Raw genomic sequence first — 13,395 nt, 5'->3', positions numbered from 1 at the left:
CTATTTGATTCTAGTGTGAATGTAGTTATAGTAACTGCCAGTAATTTTAACATCTGTGTCATTTCTGGATTGTTTTCAATTGGTCAATTTTTATTCATGTTGGACATTTTTATAATCCTTTAACTTTCTTGAGCTTTGTTCTAGGTTCAGTTTAATTAATCATAAGCACTTTCATCCTGTTGGGTTTTGCTTTTTATAAGATTTGTTCGGCAAGACACAAGCAACATTGAATCTAGTGATAATTATTTCCCAGTATTGAGACAACACCTTTATAATTATACCCAGTGCCATGAGAATTATGAGTTGCTTTTTCACTCTGGCATGGTGGAAATAGATACTGTCCTTAGTCCTATGTGAGCACTGGGCTCTGTTCCCTGTAATCCTTTCAGATGGTTCTTTCCCAAGCCTGGGGTTATTTCCTCACATGCATGTGATGATGAGTACTCTATTGACTAATTAAGGAGGATCCTCTGACGATTTTTGGAATTCTCTCTTTCTGCAGCTCTCTTGTCTTTTCATTCTGTCTTGTGAACTCTAGCTGCCTAGTTGTCCCTGAACTCTTTAGGTTCATTTTCTCAACTCAGTGAATCCACTTGGCTCTGCCTCAGTTCCCTACACTCCATCTACACAATAGGGAAACTCTCTTGCTGGGTGGCTGGGGGTTGGCCTGCAAATAAACCATCTTAGCCAAAAGCAAATGTCCAGCTACTGAAAATTTAAAACTAATGTTTTGGGCACTTAAGATATATTGATGAGCTTCTGCATATCAAAGGAATCAATCAACAGAGCGGAAAAAAAACCTACACAATGGGAGAAAATACTTGCAAACTGTACATCTGACTAGGGAATAATATCCAAAATATACAAAGAATTCAAACAACTATACAGTAAAAAACCCAAATAATCCAATTAAAAATGAGCAAAGGAGATGCATAGACATTTTTCAAAGGAAGACATACAAATGCCTCCAATAGGTAATGAAAAAATGCTCAGCATTACTAGTCTTCAGAGAAATGCATATCAAAACCACATTGAGATATCAACTCATCCCAGTTAGAATGGCCATTATTAAAAAGACAGAGAATACCAAATGCTGGCAGGGATGTGGGGAAAGGGGAACTCTTCTATGCTGTTGGTGGGACTGTAAATTAATACAGCCATTGTGGAAAACAGTATGGAGATTCCTAAAACAATTCAGATAGAACTACCATATGATCCAGCAATCCTACTACTGGTTATATACCCAAAGGAATAGAAATCATCATGTCAAAGGAACACCTCCACTCCCATGTTTGTTGCAACTCTATTTACAATAGTCAAAATATGGATCCAACCTAAGTGTCAATCAACAGATGACCGGATAAGGAAAATGTGGCATATATACACAATGGAATACTACTCAGCCATAAAAAAGAATGAAATTCTGCAGCAACTTGGGTGAGCCTGGAGAAAATTATGTTAAGTGAAATAAGCCAAAGAGAGAGAAATACCACATGTCCTCACTCATAAGTGGCTGCTAGGAAGGGATGGAGGGAGGGAGGGAGGAATGAAGGAAGAAAGAAAGAAAAGACCACAACAATACATTGAACTTTCAGAAGGAGAGAACAAACTTAAGAATAGTAGAGGTGAGGGAAGGGAAGGAGGAGGGTTGGGAAGTGACATAGTAGAGATCAGGAAAGGGCATTAAGAAATATCATGATTTTTAATAATGAATATGCTTTCACCATACACTAAAGTCAACTCAAAATGGATTAAAGAATTAAATATACACCCTGAAACAATAAAACTTCTTAAAGAAAACATAGGAGAGACACTTCAGGAAATAGGACTGGACACAGACTTCATGAATACGACCCCAAAAGCACGGGCAACCAAAGGAAAAATAAACAAATGGAATTATATCGAACTAAAAAGCTTCTGCACAGCAAAAGAAACAATTAACAGAGTTAAAAGACAACCAACAGAGTGGGAGAAAATATTTGCAAAATATACATCTGACAAAGGATTAATATCCAGAATATGCAAGGAACTCAAACAACTTTACAAGAAAAAAACAAGCAACCCAATTAAAAAATGGGCAAAAGAGCTAAGTAGGCATTTCTCTAAGGAAGATATACAAATGGCTGACAGACATATGAAAAAATGTTCATCATCACTCAGCATCCGGGAAATGCAAATCAAAACTACACTGAGATACCATCTCACCCCAGTTAGGATGGCTAAAATCCAAAAGACTGAACGATAAATGCTGGCGAGGTTGCAGAGAAAAAGGAACTCTCATACATTGTTGGTGGGACTGCAAAATGGTGCAGCCTCTATGGAAAATGGTATGGAGGTTCCTCAAACCATCACAGATAGATCTACCATACGACCCAGCTATCCCACTGCTGGGAATATACCCAGAGGAATGGAAATCATCAAGTCGAAGGTATACCTGTTCCCCAATGTTCATCGCAGCACTTTTTACAATAGCCAAGAGTTGGAACCAGCCCAAATGTCCATCATCGGATGAGTGGATATGGAAAATGTGGTACATGTACACAATGGAATACTACTCAGCTATAAAAACGAATGAAATACTGACATTTGCAACAACATGGATGGACCTTGAGAGAATTATATTAAGTGAAACAAGTCAGGCACAGAAAGAGAAATACCACATGTTCTCACTTATTGGTGGGAGCTAAAAATAAATAAATCAATTCACACACACACACACACACACACACACACACACACACACACACACACACACACACACACACACACACACACACACACACACAACCCGGGGCGGGGGGGAGGGAAGAAGACATAGCAACTACAATTCCTTGAAGTTGATACAACAAGCAAACAGAAAGGACATTTTTGGGTGGGGGGGGGAGAGGGAGGAGGGAGGGGGGTTTCGGTAATGGGCCACAATAATCAACCACATTGTATATCGACAAAATAAAATTAAGAAAAAAGAATGAATATGCTAATAATAAAAATATATATACTGATGAGCAAAGGAACGTCCTTCTTGCCCTTGTGGAATTTATGTTCTAGTGAACTAAAAGAGACAATAAGTAATAAATATAACACATAATTATTTAGTCTTTTAAAAGTGACAAGTGCTGTGGGATAAAGAAAAAATGTAGTGTATGACATGGCTGATGTATGCTAGAGTTGGGGCTGGCTATACAATTTAAATAGGTTGGTAAGATAGCCTCTCTGAGAAGACACTTGAGCAAGGATTAAAGATGGCAAAAGAGTTAACCATCTGGGAAAATCTTTTTAGCTTTGCCATTAAACAATCCTAATGTTGGAGTAAGCCTGGAGTTTTTGAGAAAAAAACAATAAGGTCAGTGAGCTCAAAGCTGCATAAAACAAACAAACAAACAAACAAACAAACAAAACGTGAATAATAGGATTGTGCAGATTATTTAATCTTTCTTTTTTATTTACCTCTATTTCTGAGTGAGATGTGAAGACATTAGAGCATATTTAGCAGAAGAGTGTCATGCTATGACATGCATTTCAAGATGATTCTGGTTGATGTGTTGGAACTAGATTTGAGGGGTAAAATAGCTGGTTTGGAAGTTATTATAGTAATTTAGACAAGTTATGATGCTCTCTTAGACCAGGGTATTAACAGTGAACATATGTGTTAAGAGGTGGTCAGATTCTGGGTGTATTTTGAAGATATACCAACAGATATAATGTGAGATGTGAAAGAGAGGAATCAAGGAAGACTTCAAGGTTTTGGTCAAATCAATTTAAAGGGTAAAGTTTTAACCAGCTGAGATGGGGAAGGCCAGTACTAGCTTATGCTAACAAAAGGGCAACTGCTAGGTAGCAAAGATAGTAGATACAAAGAAGATAAAATGTTTGAGCATGGACATCAGACGTTGCACACTGCAGGCATAATAGACTTCACAGAGTTAGTTCAAACAAGTCACCACCAACAACAAGCCAACAGAGGGAAGATTAGCACTGAAACTTGCTACAGTAATTATCTAAAGTCTATAGTTTTCATCAAAAAATTACAAGATATGCAAAGAAAGAGGAAAATGTGACCCATAAAGAGAAAAAAAGCAAGCAATAGAAACTTCTTTTGATGGCCCTGGATGTTAGACTTAGCAAACACTTAAAGCAGCTATTATAAATATGTTTTAAAGGAAACTGAAGATTTAAGATAATGTATGATGACAATGTCTTATCAAATAGATAATATATAAAAGGAGATAGAAACAATAAAAAATAACCAAATGGGAAATCCAGGGTAGCAAATTATAATAGCCAAAATGAAAAATTTTCTAGAGGGATGAACTTGAAAAAAGTTAAATTGAGATTATCAGTATGAGAGAGAAAGAAAAAACAATGAAAGCCTAAATAAATTAAAACACAGCACAACAAATAAACAAAAATTAATGAAGGCCAGAAAGCAGTGGGATAACATATTCAAAGCACAGAAAGAAAAAAAAAAACTTGTCAATTAAGAATCTTACATACAGTAAAACCATCTTCCAGAAGTGAAGACAAAATAAGGAAATTTCAAGTGAACAAGCACTGACAGAATTTGTTGTTATCATACCTGCATTACTAGAAATACTAAAGGACGTTCTTCAGGCTGAAAGTAAGTGACTTACACAGTAATTTGAATCCACATGAAAAAGTAGAGTGCTGGTAAAGATAACTATGCAGATAAATATAAAGACAGTAAAATAGCACATTTTTTCTTTTTCTTTTTTTTTGGAGTATATCCTTACACACACAAGTATATATACATGTACATTCAAGCCTAGGACATGTACAAATGCAATATATTTAAAAATATAAGGAAAAAAAGCAACCAGGTAAGAACAGAGCTGTATTGGAATAAAGAAATGACACCAGATGGTATTCTAAATTCACAGAAAGAAACAGGAGAATCAGGAATAATTCTTTAAAATGTTTAATATAACAAACTCTGTAAAAATATACTTGTTCTTTTGTCTTTCCTAATCTTCTTTAAAAGACATAGGTTTATATGGAGCCAGCCCCATGGCTCACTCGGGAGAGTGCGGGGCGGATAGCACCGAGGCTGCAGGTTCGGATCCTATATAGGGACGGCTGGTGCGCTCACTGGCTGAGCATGGTGCAGACAACACTGTGCCGAGGGTTGTGATCCCCTTACCGGTCAAAAAAAAAAAAAAAAAAAAGAAATAGGGTTATAAATGATAGCAATGTGTCAATTAGTCTGTAGCATACACAGATGTAATAAGTACAATGTTGGGGCTCAGAAAGCAACAATCCAAAGTGAAGGCCTCAGAAGCGGCCTCAAAAGCACAATTTTCCTCTGACCTGCTGCCCTCCTGTCTCTCAGCCTCATTCTCCCCTAAGGCAAGCCATAGAATCTAGAATCCTTTTTCCCCAAAGTGGATCATAGGTGTACTCTAATTCCCCCCCCCCCTCCCCACACACCTTTCTGTCTTGGAGCTGGCCATAAAGAAATTCTCTGACCTACCTTGTTTGATAGTGAGTCATAAGACTCCTATTCCAGAAAGGGCCCTGCCCCATATCCTTGTCTGATATTAGGTCATAAGACACATTTCAGAAAGGGTCCTGCTCCATATCCTGAACAGACAAGACTTGTCAGGTTTCCCCACCCAGTCTATTAGTATTTGATTATATTTTTCTTGTCCAATCACATTTCTACACAGCTGTGCCTGCTTCATAAGCATAAAAATGGACATTCTGTATCTTTGGGTCTTTGAAGACTTCGATATCATATAAAACTATGATAATAATTAAATTTGTTGTGCCTTTTGTTCATATTAATGTTTATTAGTTGATTTTTTAGAGATCATTCAGAGGGTTGAAGGGATGTCTTCCCATGGCTGTATAACAACAATAAGCACAAAACTGGTATGCAGAAAGGTAATAGAGCTATGTAGGAGTAAATTTCTATATCTCACTGGAATTAAGTTATTATTGATGTGAAGTAAATTCTGATACATTGAAATGTTTATTATAATCCCTAGAACAACCACTAAGACAATAATACCAAAAAAAAAAGAATAATTAAAGAATTAAAATGTGACAATAGGAAATATCTACTTAATACAAAAGAATGCAAAAAAAAAAAACAGGAATGGAGGAATAAAAAGACATGAGACATGCAGAAAACAAAAAGCAGAAGGGCAGATTTAATTCAACCATATTTATAACATGAAATATGATTATACTAAGCAAACCAATCAAAAGCAGAGATTTTCAGACTGAGCTAATAAAAAAAAAAGATCTGTGTTCTGTCTACAGGGGGCACATTTTAGATTCAATAATATGAATAGATTGAAAGTAAAAGAATGCAAAAAGGTATACTATGCAAATAGCACCATAATAGAGTTGGTGTGGGTATGCTAGTATATACCCCAAAAAACTTTAAGAAAAAAACTGTACAAGATGTAATAATGAACCTTTTACATTGATAAAAACATCAATTCGGTAAGAAGGTATGGCAATTATAAACATATGTATCTAACAATGCAGCCCTGTGAGGAAAATGGAGTTGGTTTGGTCAGGCCCCCTCGCCTCATATCCGGCTGGATATGATTCAACACATCCTTTGTAAACAAGTTGTGTGGGAGTAGAGTTAGTGTTCACGTGAGCCGAGGTATCCTTTTTGGCTCATTGCTATTTGTTTGTGTGCTTTTCGGTATGGAAGACAGTGTCTCTGAACTGCTGGTTGACGGATCTCATGTCTAAAAATAAAGCATGTCCCCTTTGCTGGCAGCTGCTCAGTTTTTCTTTTGACTACTTGGTGCAGGACCTGCACAGGAATGGTGTAGAAATGTCTGTGATCCAGCCCAACAATTGGTTTAGTCATAGGCAGGATTCCGAGCAGGTAAAGGAGCCACTAGCCCCTAGGGAGGGGGAGGAAATGTGGCTCCCCTTGAGTATGTGGTACCCAGCGGCCACTTTCCTGTTGGCCTGGGTCTGGCTGTTGCTCACAGTACTACAAGTCAACATGGACCAGGCACTCCATGAAGCAGCATGGCTTCAAGATTTGTAGCAGAAAGCAGACTTGTTGGAAGCACAGGTACTTGTTCTGGAAGCTGTACTACAGCAACAGGTCACTCCTGCTTCCAACACTGGGGACAATGATGAACCTGATGGTGAGTCAGGGGAGACTGTGCATCAGAAACTGAAGCATGAGAAGCCTACAGGACTGGGTGGACAACTAGTAGGCAACCCACAAGTGGCCCAATTCACTACTTATGTCCCCTACACTCAAGCTGAGTTGGTAGACTTGGGGAAACAGGTTTGCCAGAAACAGGGTGAACCCCTAGCTGCTTGGCTTTTGCAGCTGTGGGACCCAGGGGAGGATGGTGTAATGTGCTCTGGTGAGGAGATGGAAAAGTTGGCGTCTATCACCACACATCCATCCCTGTGGCAGCAGTTACAGAACAGCCACAGATACACAATGGGAAAGGATAACTACTCCTTGATGGAATGGGTGAATGCAACCGTCTGGACCATATGGATGAATGCTGGAGAACTGCCCCAAACCATGAGTAAATGGCAAATATATGCCAAGCTGGTCCAAGTAATTTGGGAGCTGGGGATGTGACAGGCCTTGTTTAATGTGAACAACCATGGCCCAGATGATGAATGCTTTACAGGCAGCATGAGGGATGTAGTACTGCAAAATGCTCCATCGATGTCCTTTGGGTCGCTGGTGGCTATATTGGCCCCATACATTGGTCATCCCATACATGAAGTAACAACCATGATGGCCAGTCTGGGTGAAGCAGAGAGGAGGAGACAGACAAAAGGGGTCCAAAAGGTGGTGAAGACTAAATACCCAAGAAATGCTTGGGATTTTACCCTGAAGAGACCAAGCAAGACCAGCTGTATGCAGATGTGATTTGACTTGCTTACGGCAGGAGTTAATAGGGAAAAAATTGACTGGCAACCAAATGCAGTCTTGTTTGCCTTGTGGCAACAATTGCACCCGAAACAGCGTTTCGCTAAACATCTGGAAACAGGTGGCAAGGTACGCACAGTGTATTTGAAGGATTTTATAGCTACTGCTGTGGAGGTGGATGGACTTTTCTCTTTTGGCTAGGGACGAGGTCGAGGTGCTCATCTTTTGGGGGCAGACGAGGACCAGAGGCCCCATGTTGAACTGGTAATACATTGGTCAGGGATAAATGTGCAGCATGTATTGGTGTTGGTGGACATGCGTGCAGAATGTAGCCTGATACATGGCAACCCAGATAAGTTTTGGGGGGCTACAGTGAATATTGATGGTTATGGAGGATAGACTATTACAGTCAAAGCTGTGTCTTTGCCACTGAGCATTGATCAATTGACCCCTCGTGTATATACTTTATATGTATCCCCACTAGCTGAATACATCTTGGATATAGATGTACTTTATGAGCTGCACCTGCAAATGATGGTTGGAAAATTCCAGCTGTGGATATGGACAGTAAAGCCTGTGTTGTAGGGACGTGCTAAACATGACCCACAAGTATTACCCAAACCAAGGTGTGTGGTCAATGTGAAACAGTATGGCTTGCTGGGAGGACATGCAGAGATAGGTGCCACTATATTGGAGTTAGAAAAGGTTGGCCTTATTCGTCCTGCACACAGTCCCTCTAATGCCACAGTATGGCCAGTGAAAAAACCTGATGGAACCTGGAGGATGATTGTGGACTATCGGGAACCGAACAAAGTAGTGCCTCCTTTGCACATGGCTGTGCCTTCAGTTCATGACTTGATGGATCAGATGACTCAGCTAGGACCTTATCATTATGTACTGGACCTTGCAAATGCTTTTTTCTCTATCCCAATCTCAGCTGACAGCCAAAATCAATTTGCCTTCACCTGGGAAGAAGGCACTGGCACTTTTCAAGTGTTGCCCCAAGGCTACCTGGATAGCCCAACTATCTGTCATGGTTTACTGGCTGGGAACTTAGCCAGGTGGACTAGGCCCAGCATGGTTACAATGTTTTATTACATAGATGATGTCTTACTAACCTCTGATTCTCTTGCAGGTTTAACCAAGGTGGCTCCAACACTGCTAGGTCATTTGGAACAATATGAGGGCCATATATAAGGGTCTTACCTTTTGGATATCTACTTGGAAATATCAACAGTGTTGATAGGTCACCAACCCCTGTGGGGACAAGTCATGTGGCAGGAATTATGGGATTTAGAACAGGAAAAGGAAGTAACTCTTTTCCATGTCACAGGACATTCCCCCTTAGCCAGGTAATGATGAAGCTGATGCACTGGCTAAGGTAAGATAGCTGGATAGAGCTCCAGCAGCTGATGTAGCTGGGTGGCTACATCGAAGTATGCAGCATGCTGGCTGCAAGACTGTGTGGTTGATGGCTCACCAGGTGCCGCATAAACCCAAGAAAGAATGCCCCTGATGGGCAGATGTACCCTTGATGGCTTGGGTGCCACATGCATATAGGCAGAAAACATGAGAGGAGGATGCTTCTAACATGGTGTCAGTTGGATCTTGTGGGATCACTGCCAAAGTCAGAGAGCTACAGGTATATCTTTACAGCCATTGATATGGCTCCTGGTCTTCTGTTTGTATGGTCTAGTAAGGTCCCAGACCAGTTAAGCACTATTAAGGTGTTGAATAGCTTTACGGCCATGTATGATCAGCCCCTGCTCATAGAAAGTGATAATGGAACCCACTTTACTGGACATGAAGTACAGAAGTGGGCTTCTCAGTTGTCCATTCAGCAGAAGTTACATGTGCCATATCATCCTCAGGCAGTGGGAATGATTGAACAGTATAGTGGTCTTCTGAAAAAGGGACTAAGGCTATCCACCCAACCCCCATCCCTGAAGGGGTGGACACGATGGTTATGGCCAACAGTCAGGATCTTAAATGAGAGACCCCGCAAAGGTGGGCCCTCTCTGGTGGAGGCTCTGTTGCATAGAGCCAAGCACCTGCTCCTGCAGCCGTTCTTTCCAGGATGGTAAGATGGCATGTATGCTGCTGGAGGGATGAGAACTCCCTCTATTGGTGCCAAGAACCTTTTTGTCTTTTTGCCCATAGTATTGTGGCTGCAGGCCCAGAGTCAACTGAACACATACATATGTTCATGTGGCCAATGTGTCAGCTTGCTGAATATGCATTGAGTTTCTTACCAGTGTGGCTGCAGGATTCCTATGGAAAATCATCCCAATGATAATGACTACTAACCAGACACGTGTATGGGTGGGTTTTCGTGGCTAACAGTTGAAGGGATAGAGCTATGGGGACAAACTTCAAGGTGTATTGAACACACAATAAGTATGGAGGTTATATGGATGCAAGGGTCAGCCATCCTCACTAAGGGAATATCATGGAAGATTCCGAATGTGTAGATTGTACAGCGAGGGACCCTGAAGGAGGGTGGAGTGTGAGAAAAGTGGAGTGGGTTTGGTAAGGCGCCCTTGCCTCATGTCTGGCTGGATATGATTCAGCACATCCTTTGTAAGCAAGTTGTGTGGGAGTAGAGTTAGTGCGCATGCATGCCTGGATACCCTTTTTGGCTCGTTGCTGTTTGTGCATGTACTTTTTGGTATGGAAGGTAGTGGCTCTGAACTGCTGGTCTATGGAGCTCGCATCTAAAAATAAAGCATGCCCACTTTGCTGGAGGTTACTCAGTTTTTCTTTCAACTATCTGGCTCAGGACCTGCACAAGATGGGGTAGAAGGGTCTGTGATCCAGCCTGACAAGCCCAAAAATTAAGAACCAAAATTGACAGAACTAAAGGAAATGGATGATTTAACAGTAATAATTGAATTATTTATTACTCCACTCAATAATTAATAAAACAACTAGGTTTTTAAAAAGCTAGTATCTGGGAGGCTTGAACAACAGTATCAACCAAGTAGATCTAAAAAACATCTGTAGAATACACGCAACAACATAAGAATACATATTAATTTCAAGGATACCTAAAACATTTTTCAGGATAAACATGTGCTAAGCCATAAAACAAACCTTAATAAGTTTTATAAGATTGAAATAATAAAAATGATTGAATCACACTGAAACACAATGTGATTAAACTGAAAATCAAGAAATTGAAGAGGGCACAAATAAATGGAAAGATGTCCTGTGTTCATGGATTGGAAGAATCAATATTGTTAAAATGATCATACTACCCAGAGTGATCTATAGATTCAATGCAATCCCTATCAAAATACCAATGACATTCTTCTCAGAAACAGAAAAAACAATCCTAAAATTTGTATGCAACCACCTGAACAGCCAAAACAATCTTGAGCAAAAAGAACAAATCTGGAAGCACTACACACTACCTGATTTCAAAATATGTTACAAAGCAATAGTAACCAAAACAGTGTCGTGCTGGCATAAAGAAAGACACATAGACCAAAGAAACAGAATAGAGAACCGAGAAATAAATCCATGCAATTACAGCAAATTTATTTTTGATGAAGATGCCAAGGGCATGCATTGGGAAAAGGACATTCTCTTCAACAAATTGTGCTGGGAAAACTCAATATCCATATCCAAAAAATGGAACTAGACCCCATCTCTCACCACTTACAAAAATCAACTCAAAATGGATTAAAGACTTAAATGTAAGACCCCAAACTATTAGACTATTAGAAGAAAACATAGACACTTCATGACATTAGTATGGGCAAGGGGTTTTTGGATAAGACTGTGGAAGGATAGCTACTCCTGCTCATTTTTGGTTTCCATTTGAATGGTTTATCTTTTTCCATCCTTTCACTTTTAGACTATGTGTGTCTTTACAGGTGAGGTGGGTCTCTTGAAGACAGGAGATACTTGGGTCTAGCTTATTAATCCAGTCAGTTAATCTTTGTCTTTTGAATGGGGAGTTTAGTCCATTTACATTTAGAGTAGTTATTGACAAGTGTTGCTTAATTCTTGTCATTTAATTGCTTCTTGTTTAGATGGTTTAAATATCTTTTGTTCATTATTTCCCCTTTTATTTCTCTCCTTCAATGTTAATTGGGAATTTAAGGCAGAATGATTTAGCTTCTTTCTCTTTCTTGCTGGCATTTTTGTTTTAACTGTGTGTTTGGCTCTTTCTTGTGTATTTGTGATAGTGGTCACCATTAATCAGATTGCAGATGAATGGCTCCCTTGAGAATTTCTTGCAGGGCTGATCTTGTGCTGGTGAACTCCCACAACTTTTGTTTATCTGGGACATACACTATTTCTCCCTCATTTCTGAAGGAGAGCCTTGCTTGGTAAATAATCCTTGGCTGGCAATTTTTTTCATTTAGTATTTTGAATCTATCATTCCACTTTCTTCTGGCCTCTAGAGTTTCAGCTGAGAAGTCTGATGTTAGTTTGGTGAGGGTTCCCCTATAAGTGACTTGATGCTTTTCTCTTGCTGCTTGTAAAATTCTCTCTTTGTCTGTGAGCTTTGCAAATTTAAGTATAATGTGTCTTGGGAGGATCTTTTTTGGTTGAATCTGTTTGGGGACATTTGAGCTTCCTGGATCTGAAGGTCTATATGCTGCCTTACACCTGGGAAGTTTTCCTGTACTATTTCCTTGAGCAGGTTTTCAATACCTTTCTTCTCCCCTTCAGGTGTACCCTCAATTTGGATGTTAGAGCACTTGAGGTTGTCTGCCATCTGTCTTGATTTTCCTCATTATTTTTTAATTCTTTTTTTCTTTTCTTGTCTGCCTGTGTTATTTCAAAAAGACCATCTTCAAGCTCTGAAATTATTTCTTCTGTTTGCTCTACCCTACTGCTCAAGCTTTCAGTTGTGTTTTTTATTTCATTGAGTGAGTCTTTCATTTCTAGAAATTCTGCTACTCTCTTTTTTAAGGTACTAATGTCTTTGTAGATTTCCTCCTTCATATTCTGTATATTTTTTCTTGTTTCATTGTGTTCTCTAATTGAGTCTTTCTTTATTTCTTCAAGTTTTCTTAAGATCATGGCTCAAAATTCTTTTTCCAACATTTCAAGGATTCCCTCTTCTGTGGAGTCTGACTTTGGAGCATTACTGTATTCTTTTGGTGGTGTCATTTCTTCTTGATTGTTTGTACTTCTAGTATTTTTTTGCTGATGCTTGGTTATTTTGCAGAGGGTTTGCTTCTTCTATTACACTGAGGTTGGCTGTGGAGTGGCCCTGGTTGCTACTGTGGAGGTGAATTGTCTTTGCTTGACAGTAGGTGTTGGGGTCATTATGTTAAATCACCTTGGTTACTGTTCCAGACTCTGTGGTCATAGAATGAGCCCCTAGCACTGTGAGGTTCTGCTGGGCCAAATTCGCAGGTCAGACACTGTAGGCTGGTGCTGCCCACCCCGTGTTTGAGGCTTAGTGAGGGGTCATGTGTAGCAGTGTGGTTCTGCTGCTGCTGCTGGCACTGCCACCAGGCTCACCTGGGCAGTGCTGGCTTGGG

Source organism: Cynocephalus volans, chromosome X (assembly GCF_027409185.1).
Source record: "Cynocephalus volans isolate mCynVol1 chromosome X, mCynVol1.pri, whole genome shotgun sequence".
NCBI classification, from domain to species: domain Eukaryota; kingdom Metazoa; phylum Chordata; class Mammalia; order Dermoptera; family Cynocephalidae; genus Cynocephalus; species Cynocephalus volans.
Note: the sequence above shows the minus strand (reverse complement) of the source record.